The sequence below is a fragment of the Coptis chinensis genome, unplaced genomic scaffold (assembly GCF_015680905.1).
Source record: "Coptis chinensis isolate HL-2020 unplaced genomic scaffold, ASM1568090v1 utg1545_pilon_pilon, whole genome shotgun sequence".
Lineage (NCBI taxonomy): Eukaryota > Viridiplantae > Streptophyta > Magnoliopsida > Ranunculales > Ranunculaceae > Coptis > Coptis chinensis.
In genome coordinates this window covers 146740-164208 of record NW_028238107.1, presented here as the reverse complement: position 1 = coordinate 164208, position 17469 = coordinate 146740, and the positions used below count along the sequence as shown (strand labels likewise).

Sequence of the window (17469 nt, the reverse complement as noted above, 5' to 3'; positions counted from 1 at the left end):
ATTGACTCTTGTTTTTCCACAATCAATATTCACAATGGTAATAAGCAATGCACTTAGAATGAAAAGGACTAATAATAAGTTAAAAAAATCACAGATCTTTCGATCTCTTTTTCAATATGATGGAACCTGATTACTAATTAAACATAATATGAATCACTAATTAAAGAACTAATTTCGAACCTGATTACAATACTACTCTGTTTAACTAATTTCAAATCTGATTACATGTTTAAAGATTATATGAATTAATCTTTAAAAAACGTTAAAATCTAAACGAAATCGCTTAGATTTGATAAAGAGATTGTAGATTTGATAAAGAAATAATTGAAATTACCTGAAGAGATTGTAGATTTGCTGAAGATAGTGATTTGAGGATCGATCAAATATTATGAAGATTTTGAGAGTGGTTTTTGAGAGTGATTTTTCTTATTTTGAGAGTGAAAAATAGGTTAGAGAGAACGAAATAAGTTTTTTCTTATTTTGGTGAGAGAGAACGAAACAGGTTATTTTCTATGGGTTGTGATAATGTGATCCGACGCTTAGGGGAGTTCAACGACACGTGGTGGGCGTACTCACAAAAAGACAAAACAAAAGTGTCGGTAGCTTTGTCTTTTTTAAAAAAAAAATCTGGTGTAGTGTCTTGGGCTGCTGCACCATAGAGGCCATCTAATATTACCTGACATAGAAAAAGACAAATCAATTTCAGATTCACAAAGTTTGACAGTGCACTAATCTAGACTAAGTGTATGTCTCATACCTTATGCTGTTCCCTCCTTGCATGTAATTTGTTCCAAGTAGTCCACTTTCCGCAAGTAAGTGCTTGACACACCTAATAAAGTAAATAGCAACAATAAAGGTTCTAAGGAATCCCAATGAATATTGGTTTACACCTTATTAAGCAACCAAGTACTATTACAAAAATCGACTCTGTATTTGAAATATGTAAATTCTAATTGTGGTGCCAAATTAAACCTAAGACAAAACTGTCTTAAGCTAGCTACCTTGTCCTACCACCAAGAGTTTGTTTGTGTATGCTAACAAATTAGTTCAATTAAAAAAAAAAGAAAAAAAGACAATGTTTACTAGTTCAATTAGTTCAACTTTATCTCCACTCTTCTAAAAGAAACAAAAGATAGGAAGACAATTTCTTCAAAGAAACACAACGAGAAAATAGCTAAGAAGATATGTTTAATACTTGGGCAAAAAGAACTACTTCAGAACGAGCACGTTCTTTATCTTTTACTCAATAAGCAATAGAACCACTCATTACAAATAGTAGCAAGAGCTAGAGGAAAAGAGGAAATCCATGGGGTCTAGTAGTTAGGTTCCAAATCCTTGGGATCAGCGGAAGTAGGAGAAAGTCCTTAAGTTATAGGCTCTTCCCACCTCTGGGAACTCACTTCGACTTATGCGGTTTAGAGTCATTCTCTGGATCTTGGATCCACCAAATGTGCAATGGATTATGTGGTATTCATCCCCTATTCTGAGTTGGAATTAAAAAGGTAGTCGCATGCACTTACCAGTTCAATGATAGCTTTATTTAATTTTTCGAATTGAGGAGTCATCCATTGATTTAACTCTAAAAGTAGGAATTGTGGCTTGGAGTTCAAGTAACTATAAGAAATATAACGATATTTGTAAGAAGTAAGAATTCAAAATATAATTTTTTAAGCATGAAGTAGTAGTAATAGTAAAAGTGAACCTACTCTTCAAGCTTCAGGATCTTTTTGTTAATAACAAGGTCCATCTTGGAGAGAATATTGAAATGGGGTAGCTCAAGCTGAACCATTGCAGAAAATGATGCCATACAACCACTTATAAACTTTGTGACATCTGTCATGAACTGATGCATATATATATATATATATATATATATATATATATATATATATATATATATATATATATATATATATAAAATCAAAAGGTTAAAATGATGGAAATGTAAAGGCATATTTGGAAACATAAGTATTTAAACTCAGCTCAAGAATGAGATGTACCTCGAGTCAAGCAAGTAATTAGGTATGTTAATGGTAACAAAAATGAATATGTACTGCAAACAAGTGATTTCAAAAGAAGTAATCAACAAGACAAAAGACTATTTAACACAAGTTCTAATCTTATATAACCATGAACAACAGTAAATAAAATAGAAGCCTTATTTAAAGGATAATTAAGAAATAAAATGAAACTTACAGGGTCATTCATTGTGTTCTAAGCTTATGTAGTTGCCAATTCCTAACTCATAGTTTCACACGTACATAAAGAGGTAACTGATGGTAAGCCCCTCCACACGAACAAACAAATTTCACAATCACTCCACCTGGCCCATCCACCTTAGTATAGTTGAATATGCAATACTTGAGTATATGAAATTAACTTGGCTTGATGATCTATACACATGTAATCTACTTTAAATTAACCTAACCCTACCATCCAGATCCATAAATAGGAACAATCTAAGTGATTCAACTTCATCTCAATCCGTGCCTAATCTTCAACTTCAAATGACACCAATTCAGTTACCAATGATGAATATATGCTAGCAGTATACGACTTCCTCTAGTTTACAAAATAAATGGTTTGACAAATCTTTACAAGGTCTATATCAATATTAATCACTTAAAACAATTACCTTATCATCATCAAACCAATTTCAGTATAACAATGTAAAGTTTCACCTAGAAGAAGCCTACTACATTTATCACTTTATTTAAGGATTGAACAAGTACTGAGATCAACTCAAACAAAATTTCAGATTTGACTTCTTCCATCACCATCATCTTGATGTATATAATAAGTTAAAATCATGAAGGGATTCAAGAACAAAGCAAGGCCATTCAAGATAAGTAGAAGAACACGCTTAGCCAAAACCAGAAAATCAAACACTGAAAAGCACAGTAACACAAAAACTAAACTAATTCGAAATTAAAAGGATCTTAACTTTTAATAACTAACTTACTTACGATTAAACAAGCACAACAAAAAACTATTGAATGAACAAATCACACACTTTTATGCTTAGCCAAAACCACATTTTCAAAAAATTGAAACCATAATTAGTTGTAACCTTAGTTAAAGCAAGCTTTCTTCCATAGATCGAGCAATTTTGTGTTGAAATAATTAAAGATTTGTCCTTTGGGTACATGATAATATGTAAAATGAATAGTTTTACTAATGAATAAAGCGATGAAACTCTAAACGAAAGTAAAACTAAAACTGGTTTATTACTAGATTTATCAAAGATATTTTTACTCTCAATCTTATTGAGATATAGGGGAGTCAATGATTCGTTCCACTCCTAGTTCTTTAGCATGCGATGGTTTCGTGTCAACTAATCAGTCCAAACTCTAATGAGAGATTTACGAGGGGAATTCTAAACTACGAGGTGAATTCAATTAACAAGTTACGAATAACGAAATGATAGAATGCTAAGGGTTTGAATCTAGATAAAGAATTAAAGGGAATTGAATCCACCTTAACTTGACTTAATCAACTAACAAAGACTCGTCGTGATCCAAATTGAATGCTTCGCATATCAAAAAAATAGTAATTCTAATCCCTAATTATACATAGCATCTCTACCAATCAATAACTAGCATGTGAGGTCGTCCACCCATTTTCATGGCGAATCAACAACCTTCTAGAGTGGAATAAACTCTCACGACGATTTCTAAGTAAATAAGGATCAAACTTCATCAAGGCTTCTTCAACCCCCTCTAATGGAGGTTTAGCCTTGAGTCATACTACTATCATTTCCCATTGAATTAAAACTAGACATCATATAAAACTTCTATCTTATGCAATTTTACTAAACAATAATTGAAATCTCAGGTAATAAATAGGAAATGAATAACAAGTAATAAAGGAATTTAGATCTAAACAATTGTAAATGACAAAAATCAAAATGAACAAGAATCTACTATTTTATTTATCTAATCAAGTAATAACAATATTTTCCAGGTTTAATCTAAAACAAGGAATGAAATGAAACTAAACTTAATTAAAAACAATTAAAACTATATCTAGAATTATCTATATTTTAGGTCTAATTAGCTACCATTTACAAAGAGCTAAACTTTTGTTTTTATATGCTTAAGATCCCAAAAATAGTGTATGGGCTTGGAGCCATGTTTTGGGCCGGAAAATCGGGCCCAAAACCCAATTCTTTAAGTCCGAAAAGGGCTCTTCAGCTGGATTTGGCTTCAATAGACTTTTCGTCCACTTCTGCTCCTATGATTTGACCAAGGCTTAGACCATTGGAAAACTCTTTCCGAGTCGGTCGTTTTGGCATAAGGTAGGCCCAATTCCGAGGTCTGAGTCCAAAGATATGGTCTTCGGAAGTTCTGCCGACTTGTGCACTGTTTCTGCCAGTGTTGACTTTTCAGCTTTTGACCGGGCTTTACGAAGGCTTTGTCTCCTTGAATCTTGGCCTTTATCACAAAACTTCTTAGCAACCAATCCTTGCTCCTTTATCTCACCAAAGTAGCATATTTCTGCACATAATTGACTTTCTTCACCGAAATACATAAAAACATGTCGGTGTTAACTCTTATTTATTACTCACATAATTGGTCTAAAAGTATGATTGTTAAGGGGTTAAAACTACAGTTTTGGGCTCTTATCAAACCACCCCCAAACAGCATTTTGCTTGTCCTCAAGCAAATATGAGAAATTAGAATAAGTGACCAAAAATGGAGTTCTAACTAATCTCGTTTTGCTGAGTGCGATTGCATTGACCATATGCAATAAGGCCTTAAAACACTAGGAATTCCCTAGTGGACGAGTTTCCCTAGTGGACGAGTTATAGCCTCGTGAGAGTTTTCTAGTGAAGGTACTCACAAACTTCATCTATACTACAACGACTAAGAAATAAAACTATTGTTTCCTTATTCATGCTCTAAATTAACTATACATCTCACTAGTAATGAATATAGAATAATCAAGTCGAAACCTAAGCTAATATATGCATAATAATCAATCTTCAACAATAAACATATATACAATGAGTAATATTATGAAATGCAATAGCAGGTCCGTTTATGAAAACTCGGAATAGCGTCCTTAAGTAGGTCCTCACATAAATGTCAAGACAAAAACCACTCTGATTTTTCCGCTCAAGTTTCGCTACTCCAGTGTGCAGTGGGCACACTTTACCTTACAACTCAATGACACACAAGGAAGCCGGAGTCGATCAAACACATCTGCCACTTACTATCACACTAACCTATTCCTAATTGAGCTAGAGGTCTTTATTAGGTGTTGCGGGGTTTAGGAGATGGTTTAATAAGGAAGGAAATGGATATTCAAAAAGAACAAGTCTGAGATAATAGAGTCTTCGTATTATGTAACTAGAGAAAACCTTGTTATTCACTTTTGCTTCTACACTTTGTTTCCATCTTTAGCCATATTTTTCTTTTTCTTTGGCTTTTGACTCCTTTGATTCTATTTTTGGAGTTCTAACTCTTTCTTTTCTTTTATTTGTTTCTTATTTTATTTTATTTTTTCATTTGGATGGAAACTTTCTTTTCTTTATTTTCTGAAGCAACTAACTAATTTTTGTTTGCACAAGTTTTTCTCTTCTTCTTTCTTCACTCATCCTATTCTCAGACTTATTCTAACTTGGGTAGGTTGATTTTTTTTTCGTAACAGGATAAAGGAATTTGCGGTTTATGAAAGGCTAAGGAAAGGCTCAAAGGGGCGACTAGCGGAAAATAATTTCATAAGGGTTGAATTTCTTGCTATATCGATCCAAAGACGGCCTAAATTCTCACTTAGGATATGGTATAGTGATCAAGCAAGTGGACGTGTGATTTCTCTATCCGGATTTTACTTCTCCCTTGTGTCATTTCTCAAATGTTTCGCTCATATAAGGCTTTAGGCTATATTCTTACAGGATTTGTAGAATACGTACTCTAGCCTAGATTTCAGAAACTTACTGCTAACAATCATAGATACTCATGTAATATATTTATAGATAGATGCAAAGATTATTACCTACATATTAACCTAAGTTTCTAAAAATTATTCTAATGCAAAAGCTCATTGAGACTTCTAGATTATTAAGAGCATAGAGAAAGAAAACAATACCAATATTCCTAAGTGTATAACATAAACTTATTTATTTATATTTTTGAATTTTTGAAATTTTAACTAAAAAACAAATGCATATTATACATATCTATATCCTAACAGATGCCTTAATTACACGTGTTTCTATGCACCCCCCAAACAAGAAGCATGCTTTGTCCTCAAAGTATTTTAAATAAAGAGGGTAGGAAACATACCATTGAAGTACGTGAAATTCAGGAACATTTGCAAAACAAAGTTATAACATACTAATATAGAAAATAAAAACTGACGCAACTCTATAGGAGTTCCACCCATTATGGGGTAGTAAGAAATTACTTGCTTGGGACATAAACAGACACTAACTGGAAATAAAAACTTACCTGCACTCCCGCTTACTCGTCATTCTCTTCTCTTTCAAAGGGGCGAGGTTCTTTCGCATCCTGCCATGCCATAACAACTTGCCACGCCTTCCGTCGTGTATCATCAACCATTGCTAATCTCTCGAGTGTTACTTGGTCTGATGGGGTGGGTGGGCAACCAAATGAGGTTGCACCTGCCATCCCGCCAAGTCATGGCTCGAATGATCTGACTACGCTGATTGGTGGGTCTCATGATTTCAACCTTTTTCCAATCCGGAACCGGGTACATAATTCCGTAAGCAATCGCAAGATAATGCGTTAACCAAAAACGGGCATAAGAAGATACTTATGCCTCATGGTATGGGCTCTTTTAGAGTAGCCACTAAAACTCGGGAATGTCATATCGGCGACGTCCCTCAGCTAAAGCAAGGAAAATGTCACCAGCGGTATTATTATTATTTAAGTAAACTGCCGTTCCCATAAAATATTCATCATAATGAATAACATGGTTGTACCTACGTTGAGAGATATGCTACCAAGGGCTATGCTTATCGCCCTTGGTCCATGACACGAAATACCCCTCCTCCATAATACTCATGGAAATATGCATATTCATAGAGGTATGAGTTATCAGTCATATACCCCCACGTGAACATAGGGTCAGGCAAGGGCAATCCCGAAACCAAAGCTACCAAATATTTACTGAATTCTATAGTCGTGTCATTAATTGCAAGGGAAAATTTTTGTTCTCCTTCTTGGTTACAATAGAATGTAATATGATTATAGAAAAATTCAGTTAGCTGAGGTGAAAAGAATCGTCATCCCTCACCGGAAGATGCCGCCATCCTAATCGCCGCGATCCGCGCGAACGATGCTCCATAGGTATCGGTTCCCATCAAGTCTTCGAACGACTGTTCAGGAATGACTATAGGAGATGTCATCTCAAAACTACTATCTAGAATAGCTGCGACAATCCTGGAACAACTCACCCAAAATCAGAAATTTCGCGTTTACGGAAATCAGGGCGCAGGTGCGCTCAGATGGGGTGCAGGTAGCGCTCCGAAGAATTGGACTTCCAGGCACTTGGGCAATGTGGCGCCAGATGTATGCAGGTACGCTCTGATGGTTTTCGAGTTACATTACTCTAAGCGCAGGTGCGCTTGTGTTGGGCGCAAGTGCGCTCTAACTAGAATTTGTGGCAGTACTTAAGGCACAAGTGGCGCTCCACAGGAGGGCAGGTGCGCTCCGAGTTGCTGAACCGCGGAATGTGAGAAGGAAAAGAAGGGAAAACGTGGGAGTGAAGGGTGATGGTTGAATGTGGGAGATGTGAGTTTTGTGTGGAGAATGAATGAAGTTTATATAGGGTTTGGGTTCCTAAACCGATTCGGCAAGTTGCCAAAATTTTTAAGGCAATTGTCGGAAACAACAAGTTTCCAAACCGAAAACGGAAACAACCCATATTCTGGATTCTATTCTAAATGTAATATATCTTATGCTGAATCTAGAATAGTAACTTCTAAATGCTCATAAATTTTATGTTGCCATCACATATAATCATAGATATGCCGATATCGGCCAAATTGTCAACCCTCACTCAAAAACAATTTTACAAAAGATGAGCATATAACGAATTGTGCTAGGGTGAAATAATACCACCCCCAAACGATTCGGGAAGGTGGGATTGATGATAAAAACACGCACAATTTGAACATAACCAAAATTATATTATTAAAAAAAAATGTAATTCAAACAACATCAAACCCAAATTCTAATTTAATTATTGAACTAATATCCGAAATAATAAAACCATAAAATAAATAAAGACAAAATAACATCAAAACACAATATTCTTCGAAACACCTAGTCACGTGATGAAGCTGGACCCAGAGATGGAGATTGGTCCTGGAGTGATGAATTGCCTGCGCCATCTGGTCTTCGGCGACGACGCTCATGCCTCTCAGACTCATCTGAAACAGAACCCTCCAAGGGTGGCATGCGTCGTAGCATCTCTATTCGGAACAAGCGCTGTGCTTCCATCTCAGTCCTGAGTACTGCATATTGGGCTTGGTGACGCTGGTGGATAGTCTCCATGTTAGACAAGATATCTTCCTGACCCCTTTCGAGCATTTCAACTCTCATCTGAAGGTTCGTTTGTTTATTTCGACCTACAATCTGTCTATCTCGGATATCTTCACAAATCCCATAAACGCAACGTAAGCCAGTTTGCAGCACTTGCATGCGTTCTAAATTAGAACTACAACTATCTAATGCATCTTCATCCAGACATGTCTTATCTTCCATTTCATCCTCCAACTCAACTACATTTCCTTCAGACAACGACCAAGTCTCTTGGATGCAATCCGGATAAATACTTGCATTAGAATGCAATTTGATCTTAATAGGAGCAGATTTTGCGACAGCTCTAAAAGACAGCATGATCTTAGTGATCAATACTGGAAGGGGCATAGTGCTTTGTCCCACTCCTCTAATCACATTTAAAATTAACTCGAGGATGCAGAAATTATACTTATTCGTTTGCAAAATCCAGAGAACGTGCATACATTGCAGACCGATGTCGTTGACTTTTTCTTTCTCGAGGACGTTCCTACCAATCCACTGAGCTACAGTCAGTTGGTTGGTTCTCAGACTTGACTGGCGGACGCAATGAGAACTCGGATTGTATTCACCTTCCACGACAGTATCTTTCATCAAAGCGAGGAACTCAAAGATTATCGATTCCCGAATGGTAGTTTCTAGGTTGCTTTCAGCGTAGCGCAACCTAACAGCTTTCGACCAACAACTATCTCGTTACTTCCCTCCTCGTTCCTGCTACCTTAATGAAAATCCTATCCCCCTCCAATTCTCGCTTCTTATAAAACTGTTCTACCAAATCGTAGTGATAGAACTCCTCAGTCGAGTACCACAGTCTATTCCAATTTCTCCTAATCATCTTAGCGTCGTAAAATGGCGCGAAGCGGTCGGCAGCAAACGCGTGCTCCGGCAAAATCCGACGTCTTAAAATAACCATGGGAAATATTGAAACAATCTACGGGTTTGTATAATGGAGTGTGGGGATGGAATTTAGACAACTTTACTAAAAAGAACCGATGGTGGTGGTGGCGTCGATAAAGAAGCAGACTCAAATTTTTAGATGTTTGGTGGTTTTTGGAGTTTTAAAATTGTTGGGGTTGGTGGTGGTAATGGTTTGGAGAAGATTTCGGATTGATTTAAATGCTTGGCGTGGGTGTAGTTTTTTTTTTTTTTTTTTTTTGGTTAGGTTGAAAACTTTGTTAATGGCGGTGGTGGAATTAGAAATCGCGATACTGTTAGTTTTGGGAAGAAAGGGGGAGCAGGTGCGGCGCACGTGCGCGCGAGTTGAGGCCCAAGCCCAATCGAATTCCGAACTTTTTCGATATTTCGCGCAATTTCAAATTCAATTTGCCGCTTCGTTACTGGTCCGATTTTGGCGAATGACTTATGGAAATTATCAGTAGAGAATTTCCAATCCAACGATCTATAAAACACTCAAATCCAACCATGGGTGACGTATAAGAAGGTGGAAAAATGCCTCGGAGTGTGTGTGTGACGTAAGTTATGCGAACGAAAGAAATCTAAGTTATAGATAACGTCAACCCGAATGAACTACGACTAACGGGCCTAAGCAACACAAATGTAAAGTTCTAGTAATCCGGATGGAAAGACCGACTGCCCACCCCCAAACAAATTTTTAAACACAAAATTTGTTTTAAACGTGGGTCGTTTAAATTCAGATTCCCAAGACTTGTTGGATTGCTATTTCTATTATTTTAGATTTTTTTTAATAGTTTATTATAAGAAAAATGAAAAACAATAAATACATAATTCACCCCATAGAGGAACATGACTCAAAAACCGAGAAAACATGCAAAAGTGGAAAACGTGAATTATGTGAAATGTGCACTTAGGATCCGTACTTACGTACCACACACTCCATAGGGAGGGCCCGGTTACTGAATGGTGTACTTACCACTATATGGAAGTGAAAGGAAGTACACCAAATGACAAAGGTCAGTCCTCATAGGATGTGGTCCCGTAAAAGGACTTCCTTTACATCGGGGACGTAAGCTCGAGAAAATGTTTTAACCGTTGGCCATTGACTTGAAATGTACCGTTGTCCTTGGATTTACCAAGGTGATTGCCCCGTAAGGGGGTGACTTCAAGATAACGAGAAAAGGACCGGACTAACGGGTTTTAGTTTCCCTGGGAAAATATGTAGACGGGAGTTGTAAAGCAAGACCTTTTGACCGACCACAAACTCTTTGCGCAAGATTTGCTTATCATGAACACGTTTCATGCTAGCTTTATAATCCTTTGCGAGATCATAAGAATTGCTACGGATTTCTTCAAGCTCATTCAATTACAACTTGCGCTTGACACCCACCTCATCAAAATTGAAGTTAAGGCTTTTTATAGCCCACAGAGCACGGTGCTCTAATTCAACGGGCAGATGACAAGGTTTCCCAAATACAAGTCTAAAGGGAGACATACCTATAGGAGTTTTGAAAGCCGCCCCATATCGCCCATAAGGAATCGATAGACGCTCGACCCGGTCTTTCCTATCGGGATTTACAGTTGTTTCTAAAATCTTTTTGATTTCCCTATTAGAAACTTCTACTTGTCCGCTAGTTTGTGGATGATAAGGAGTTGCTACTTTGTGTGTAACTCCATACTTTTTTACTAGAGATGCAACAACTCTGTTGCAAAAATGTGTTAATGATGGCTTTAGGAATGCCAAAACGACAGAAAATATACTCCTTAATAAAAAAAACAACTGTTTTATGGTCATTGCTATAGCAAGCCATGGCCTCTATCCATTTAGACACGTAGTCCACGACAACTAGAATATAAATGAAACCGTGGAAAACAGGGAAGGGACCCATAAAATCAATGCCCCAAACGTTAAAAATTTCTACTATCATGATTGGATTTAATGGCATCATATTACGCTTCGTGATTCGCCCAAGTTATTGGCAACGAATACACGTCTTGCAATGCACTTGGGTATCCTTAAAAAGGGTAGGCCAATAAAATCCACATTGAAGAACTTTAGCGGCTGTTTTCATTCCACTAAAATGGCCACCACACTCTTTGTCATGGCAGAACGATAGAACTTCATTATATTCACACTGGGGAATACAATGATGAATAATCTGATCCGCACAATACTTAAAAAGGTAGGGCTCATCCCAGTAGTATAACTTAACTCTGGCCAAGAACTGCTTACGTTCATTTCTTGACCATCCATAAGGAATAACATGAGCCGCTAAATAATTTACAATGTCAGCATACCATGGTGCTGAAAAAATAGCATACAGATGCTCATCAGGAAAAGAGTCCGGTATGGACTCAGAATCACTATCATCGTCGTTTGTAAGTCTAGATAAGTGGTCGGCAACTACGTTTTCGACCCCTCTTTCGTCCTTTATTTCTAATGTGAACTCTTGCAGGAGAAGAATCCATCGGATTAATCTCTGCTTAGCATCTTTCTTTGCAAGAAGGTACCTAAGGGCTGCATGGTCCGTGTAAACTAAAGTTTTAGAACCAACCAAATAAGGACAAAACTTATCTAAATCATAAATGACAGCTAAGAATTCTTTTTCAGTAGTTGTATAATTTTGTTGAGCATCGTTTAAGGTTTTACTAGCATAATAAATAACTGTGGACTTATTATCTAGTTTCTGTCCCAAGACAGCACCAACTACATAATCACTAGCATCACACATGAGTTCGAAAGGTTTAGACCAATCGGGAGGCTGTATAATTGGTGCAGAGGTTAAGGCGGATTTTAAAGTTTCAAAAGCCTGCTTACAGTTAAAATTAAAATCAAAGATGGCATCCTTTAAAAGAAGATTAGTTAAAGGCCTCACTATTTTCGAGAAATCTTTAATAAAGCGCCTATAAAAACCTGCATGGCCTAGAAAGGCTCTAATATCACGGACAGTCCGTGGTATAGGTAGAGTCGCTATCTTATCTAGTTTGGCCTTATCTACTTCGAGGCCATCACTAAATACAATGTGACCTAGTACTATGCCCTTTTTCACCATGAAATGACACTTTTCCCAATTTAAAAGCGAGGCTCTTTTCTTCACACCGTGGTCAAAACCTTAGACGGGTTTGACAAGCAATGCAATGAAGAAGTCTCCATAGATAGAAAAATCGTCCATGAAAACTTTCATAAAGCTCTACCATGTCACTAAATATATGAAGCATACACATTTGGAAGGTACGGGAGCATTAGAAAGGCCAAAAGGCATTCGTTTATAGGCATAACGTTCGAAAAGGGACATGTGAAGGATCTTTTCTTGGTCATCAATATCAATAATAATCTAAAAATAGCCGAGTAGCCATCCGAAAACAATAAAAGCATGACCAGCCTAGGCGCTCGAGCATCGATCTATAAAAGGTAAAGGAAAGTGATCCTTTCGTGTCATAGCATTTAAACGCCTCAGAATCAATCTGGATTCTCCATTTCATAGGACCTTGTGTGAAAACATAGTCACCCTTAACATTACGTACCATGGTAACCCTTGATTTCTTAGGAACTACATGAATGGGACTTACCCATTCGCTATCAGAGATTGGGTATATGATACCCGCATCAAGTAATCGTAAGACTTCTTCCCTAACCACCTCTTTCATGGCAGGGTTCAAGCGACGCTGAGGTTCGCGAGAAGTCTTCGCGTTATCCTCCAAATGGATACGATGAGTGCAAACATTAGGGTCAATTCCCTTAATGTCGGCTAGGGGACCAACCAATCGCAGACCGATGTTCCCTAATCACCCTGATTAAACGTGTCTCTTCATCCTTAGATAACAGAGAAGATATAGTTACCGGATGACTACCATCCGGATCAAGTTGAATATATTTTACTCCGGGGGAAGAGGTTTAAGCACCGGGGTGGAAGGAATGTCAATAGATGTTTCATCAGGGTCCTCATCTTGCTTAGGTAGCAAGTCTTCATACTCAGTATATGAAGCAACCGAAGGGTCTACAATTGGTGTGGACTCAAGGATGGTGTTGACTTCCTCTAAGTAGGAGTCATTTACAAAATCTGAAATTCCAAAAGAAAGGAATTTATAGATATGGTTTTCGGGAAACGTGTTGTTAAAATAATCTTGAGCTAAGCTCTCAATCATGCTAACCTCCCCATCTATAGATGATTCTGGTAACTATTTCATCATTTTAAAAACATTTACCTTAACAGAAAGATGGCCAAAAGATAAGGACATCTTACCATCGCGGCAATTTATAAAGTGGCGCAGTTGCCAAGAAGGGATGCCCTAAGATGATCGGTCTGAAGTCATTAGCGACTTCTCGTATCGAGGATAACAAAATCTGCAGGATAGTAGAAATCCTGAACCTTAACAAACACGTTTTCCACTACACCCTTAGGATACTTTATAGACCTATCCGCTAACTGCAACGTCATTTTTGTAGGTTGCATTTCCTATAGACCTATTTGTTTATACAAATAAAATGGGAGTAAGTTAACACTCGCCCCCAGGTCTAATAAAGCGGTCGTCGTGTGGGAATGTCCTAAGGTGCATTTTACAGTAGGACGATCAGGGTCCTTGTACCTAACAATTCCATTATTTTCTAATAAAGTTGGGAATTGTTCAGTTAGAAAGGCGTCTTTAGGTATGTTGGTCTTACGCCTAGTAGTGCACAACTCCTTAAGAAACTTAGTGTGGTTAGGTAGCTTTTTAATAGCTTCGAGAAAAGGAAGGTTTATCGTTAGATTTTTGAAAACGTTCCTAATCTCCTCAAAGTTTGTATCCCTGGTTAGCATGGCTAATTTCTGGGGAAACGGTGGTTTCTCTCTATATTTAGCGTATGGCTCAACTGGATGTCTGATAAGAGCCCAAAACTGTAGTTTTAAGCCTGTAACAGATATACTTTTAGACCAATTATGTGAGTAATAATTAAGAGTTAACATTGATTACGTGTTTTTATGCATTTCAGGCTTCAAAGTCCATTATGTGCAGAAATGTGCCACTTTAGCGAGATAAAGGAGCAAAGGTCGGTTACTAAGGAGTTGCGTGATTAAAGGCCAAGATTCAAGAAGACAAAGCCTTTCTAAAGCCCGGTCAAAAGCTGAAAAGTCGACGCCGGGCGTAAAACAAGACACAAAGTCGCTGAGAACTTCCGAAGGCCATATCTTTGGACTCAGACCTCGGAATGGGGCCTACCTTATGTCAAAACGACCGGCTCGGAAAGAGCTTTCCAATGGTCTAAGAATTGACCCAATCAGAGGAGCAAAAGTGGACGAAAAGTCTATTGAAGCCAACTGCAGCTGAAGAGGCCTTTTTGGACTGAAAGAATTGGGTTTTGGGCCTGATTCTCTGGCCCAAAACATGGCTCCAAGCCCATGCACGATTTTTGGATCTGAAAGTATAAAAACCAAAGCTTAACTCCTTGTTAATGGTGGATTTTTAGGTTAGAAAATAAAGGAGCTTAGAATAGAAAGTAGCCATTAGAATAGCTTCTAGATCTAGATTTAATTGTTTTAATTAAGTTTAATTTCAAATCCAATTCTTGTTTTAGATTAAACTCTTAGAATCATTACTCTTAATTAGTTTGATTAATAAAATAGCTAGTTGTTAATTTCGATTCTTGTCATTTATATTTGTGTTAGATCTGATTTATTTATTACTTGTTATTTAATTCTTAGTTATTAATTAGATTTTAATTATTATTTAATTTAGATTAGTAAATTTCAATTCTTTATATCATGTTTAGTTTAAATTTAATCGAAAATGATTGCGTAATGATTCTCGGCTAAACCTCCATTAGAGGGGGTTGAGAAGCCTTGATGAAAGCTTGATTCTGACTATCGTTAGAAATTAAAATTAAGTAATTTCCTTTCCACTCTAGAACGATTAGTTCACCATGAGAATGAGTTTAATCGTTCACATGCTAGTTATGAATTGGTAGGAATGCCATGTGTAATTAGGGATTAGGAAGAACCAATTGTTTGCGAAGCGATTTAATTCGGATTCTGACGATTAAATTCGTTAATAGGATTAAGTCGAGTTAAGGTGGAATCAATCCCCCTCTAACTCCTTATCATAGAATCAACGTAGCATTCCCTTAGTTGTTCTAATAGTTGACTAGTGCATCTTGTGGGTAGTTGCATCGTAGTCTAGTAGCCACTTCGTAAATCTCTCATTAGACTTAGAGTAGAATACTTATACTTAGAAAACACAACATGCGGAAGGACTAGGAGTGGAACGAATCACTCTACTCCACTATATCTCATAGGATTGAGAGTAGAATTCTTTGATAAAATATAGGCACTTAAAATATCGTTTAGTTTTACTTACGTTTAGAGTTTCATCACTTTATTTCGTAGGTAAACTATTCATTTTATATTATTTCAAATGGCGCCGCTGCCATCTTAGTTTCACTTTTCGCATTGTTTTCATAGTGTAAGTACTTTTCTTAAAGTCCAATTAAACCCACCCACCCTTGTTTGATTCATACTGTGGTTTTCCGATTGAGCGTTGAAAAGTTCCGAAAAAATACACTGAGCGCGACCGCATTTATAAGGAGGCTTTTGCGCACCTGCACCCTATAGCCTGGAACTCGAGCGTGACCGCCCTAAAAACACTGTAATTTGAAAATTACACGGAGCACGACCGCACCCTATGAGAGCGCATCCGCGCCCTTTGTTAATTTTTCTGGAATTCTACAGTTTTGACTCGAACTTTGATTTTTCAAATTTTTTAGTGTCCTAACTTGTTATACACACTGAACACGCATAAACAAGACACTATTCATAAAAGCGAAGCAAGGGCCTTAATCGAGGTATTCCTTTCTTCCGCACCTTGCATCTCTCGTTAGAGGTTTATACTAGTATATCAGAATTGTTTGGAGTGTTGATGTGTTTAGCTAAATTTGGTTTTAGCCTTGTATGAGATTAAAGGTCCGGCGAACAAAACACCGAGCGTAATTACACAACAACGTCAACAAACAAGTCTATCTAGTATAATACCCACTACACCTCTAGCTACTATTTCACACACATCACATCACGACACAATGCCCGACGAAGAAGAGACTCCTCTCTCGACTTCTACAAAGCCTTGGCGATAGCCCCAAATCTTGCATCGTTCTAGCGGACCCGATTGGGAGATTTTGAATCCCCAAATATTTTTAATTTGTTACCCGTTTTTCATGGATTAGACCATGAAAAACCTTATCAGCATTATCGTAGGATTGAACAAGTCCTAACAACATTCCACCATCCTACGGTTGGTGCGGAACAAATTAAACTCAGGGGTATTCCCTTTCACCTTAGCCGATAAAGTGCGTCTTGGTTAAGCTGCCCAAAGCGCCTAATTACGTGGACTCGTGGGCTAAACTTGTTCATTTGTTTATGGAACATTTTACCCACCCCTAAAGACGGATGAGATGCTTTCCAAGATTCATTTCTTTTCGACAAAATCCTCATGAAACATTTTCAGAGGCTTGGAATCGTTTCACCGATCTCCTTATAGAGTGTCCACATCATAACTTAGCGAAAGACCGTTAGTTCGTGCCTTTTCAAAGGACTTCTACACCACCATAAAGAAAAATAGACATAATGAATGGGGGTAGTTTCTTAAGCAAAGGAGCCTCGGAGGCTTATAAATTTTTAGAGGATCAAACTAAGCGAAATAGGCTGGGGGTAGTGATGATATCCACCGCTCCGCTAGTTCATCAAATCTGATTAAGGGCGGTATGTTTGAAATTAAACATGATCCCGAGCTTAAAACTCTAATCGAATCACTCACTAAAAGGTAGAGGCCATTTCTGTTCAACAAAAGCCTATCCCCATCATGAATGTAAATTCAAATCCATGTAGTTTCATTTGGAATACGAGCATCCGACTCCCCATTGTCCCTATAGCCCTATGACAGGCTTGTTCCATTAATAGTGAACCTAAGCCCCTTGGAGACAAAATCCCAACCGGTTGGAGAAATAACCAACACGTCCACACCTCAGGGTACAATAATC

The 17469-nt window shown here is 37.5% G+C and overlaps 1 pseudogene; it reads right to left on the bottom strand.

The window, feature by feature from the left end:
* Positions 1–16894: 16894 nt before the first annotated feature.
* Positions 16895–16989, bottom strand: LOC147473968 (small nucleolar RNA R71; annotated as a pseudogene).
* Between the last annotated feature and the right edge of the window lie 480 nt (positions 16990–17469).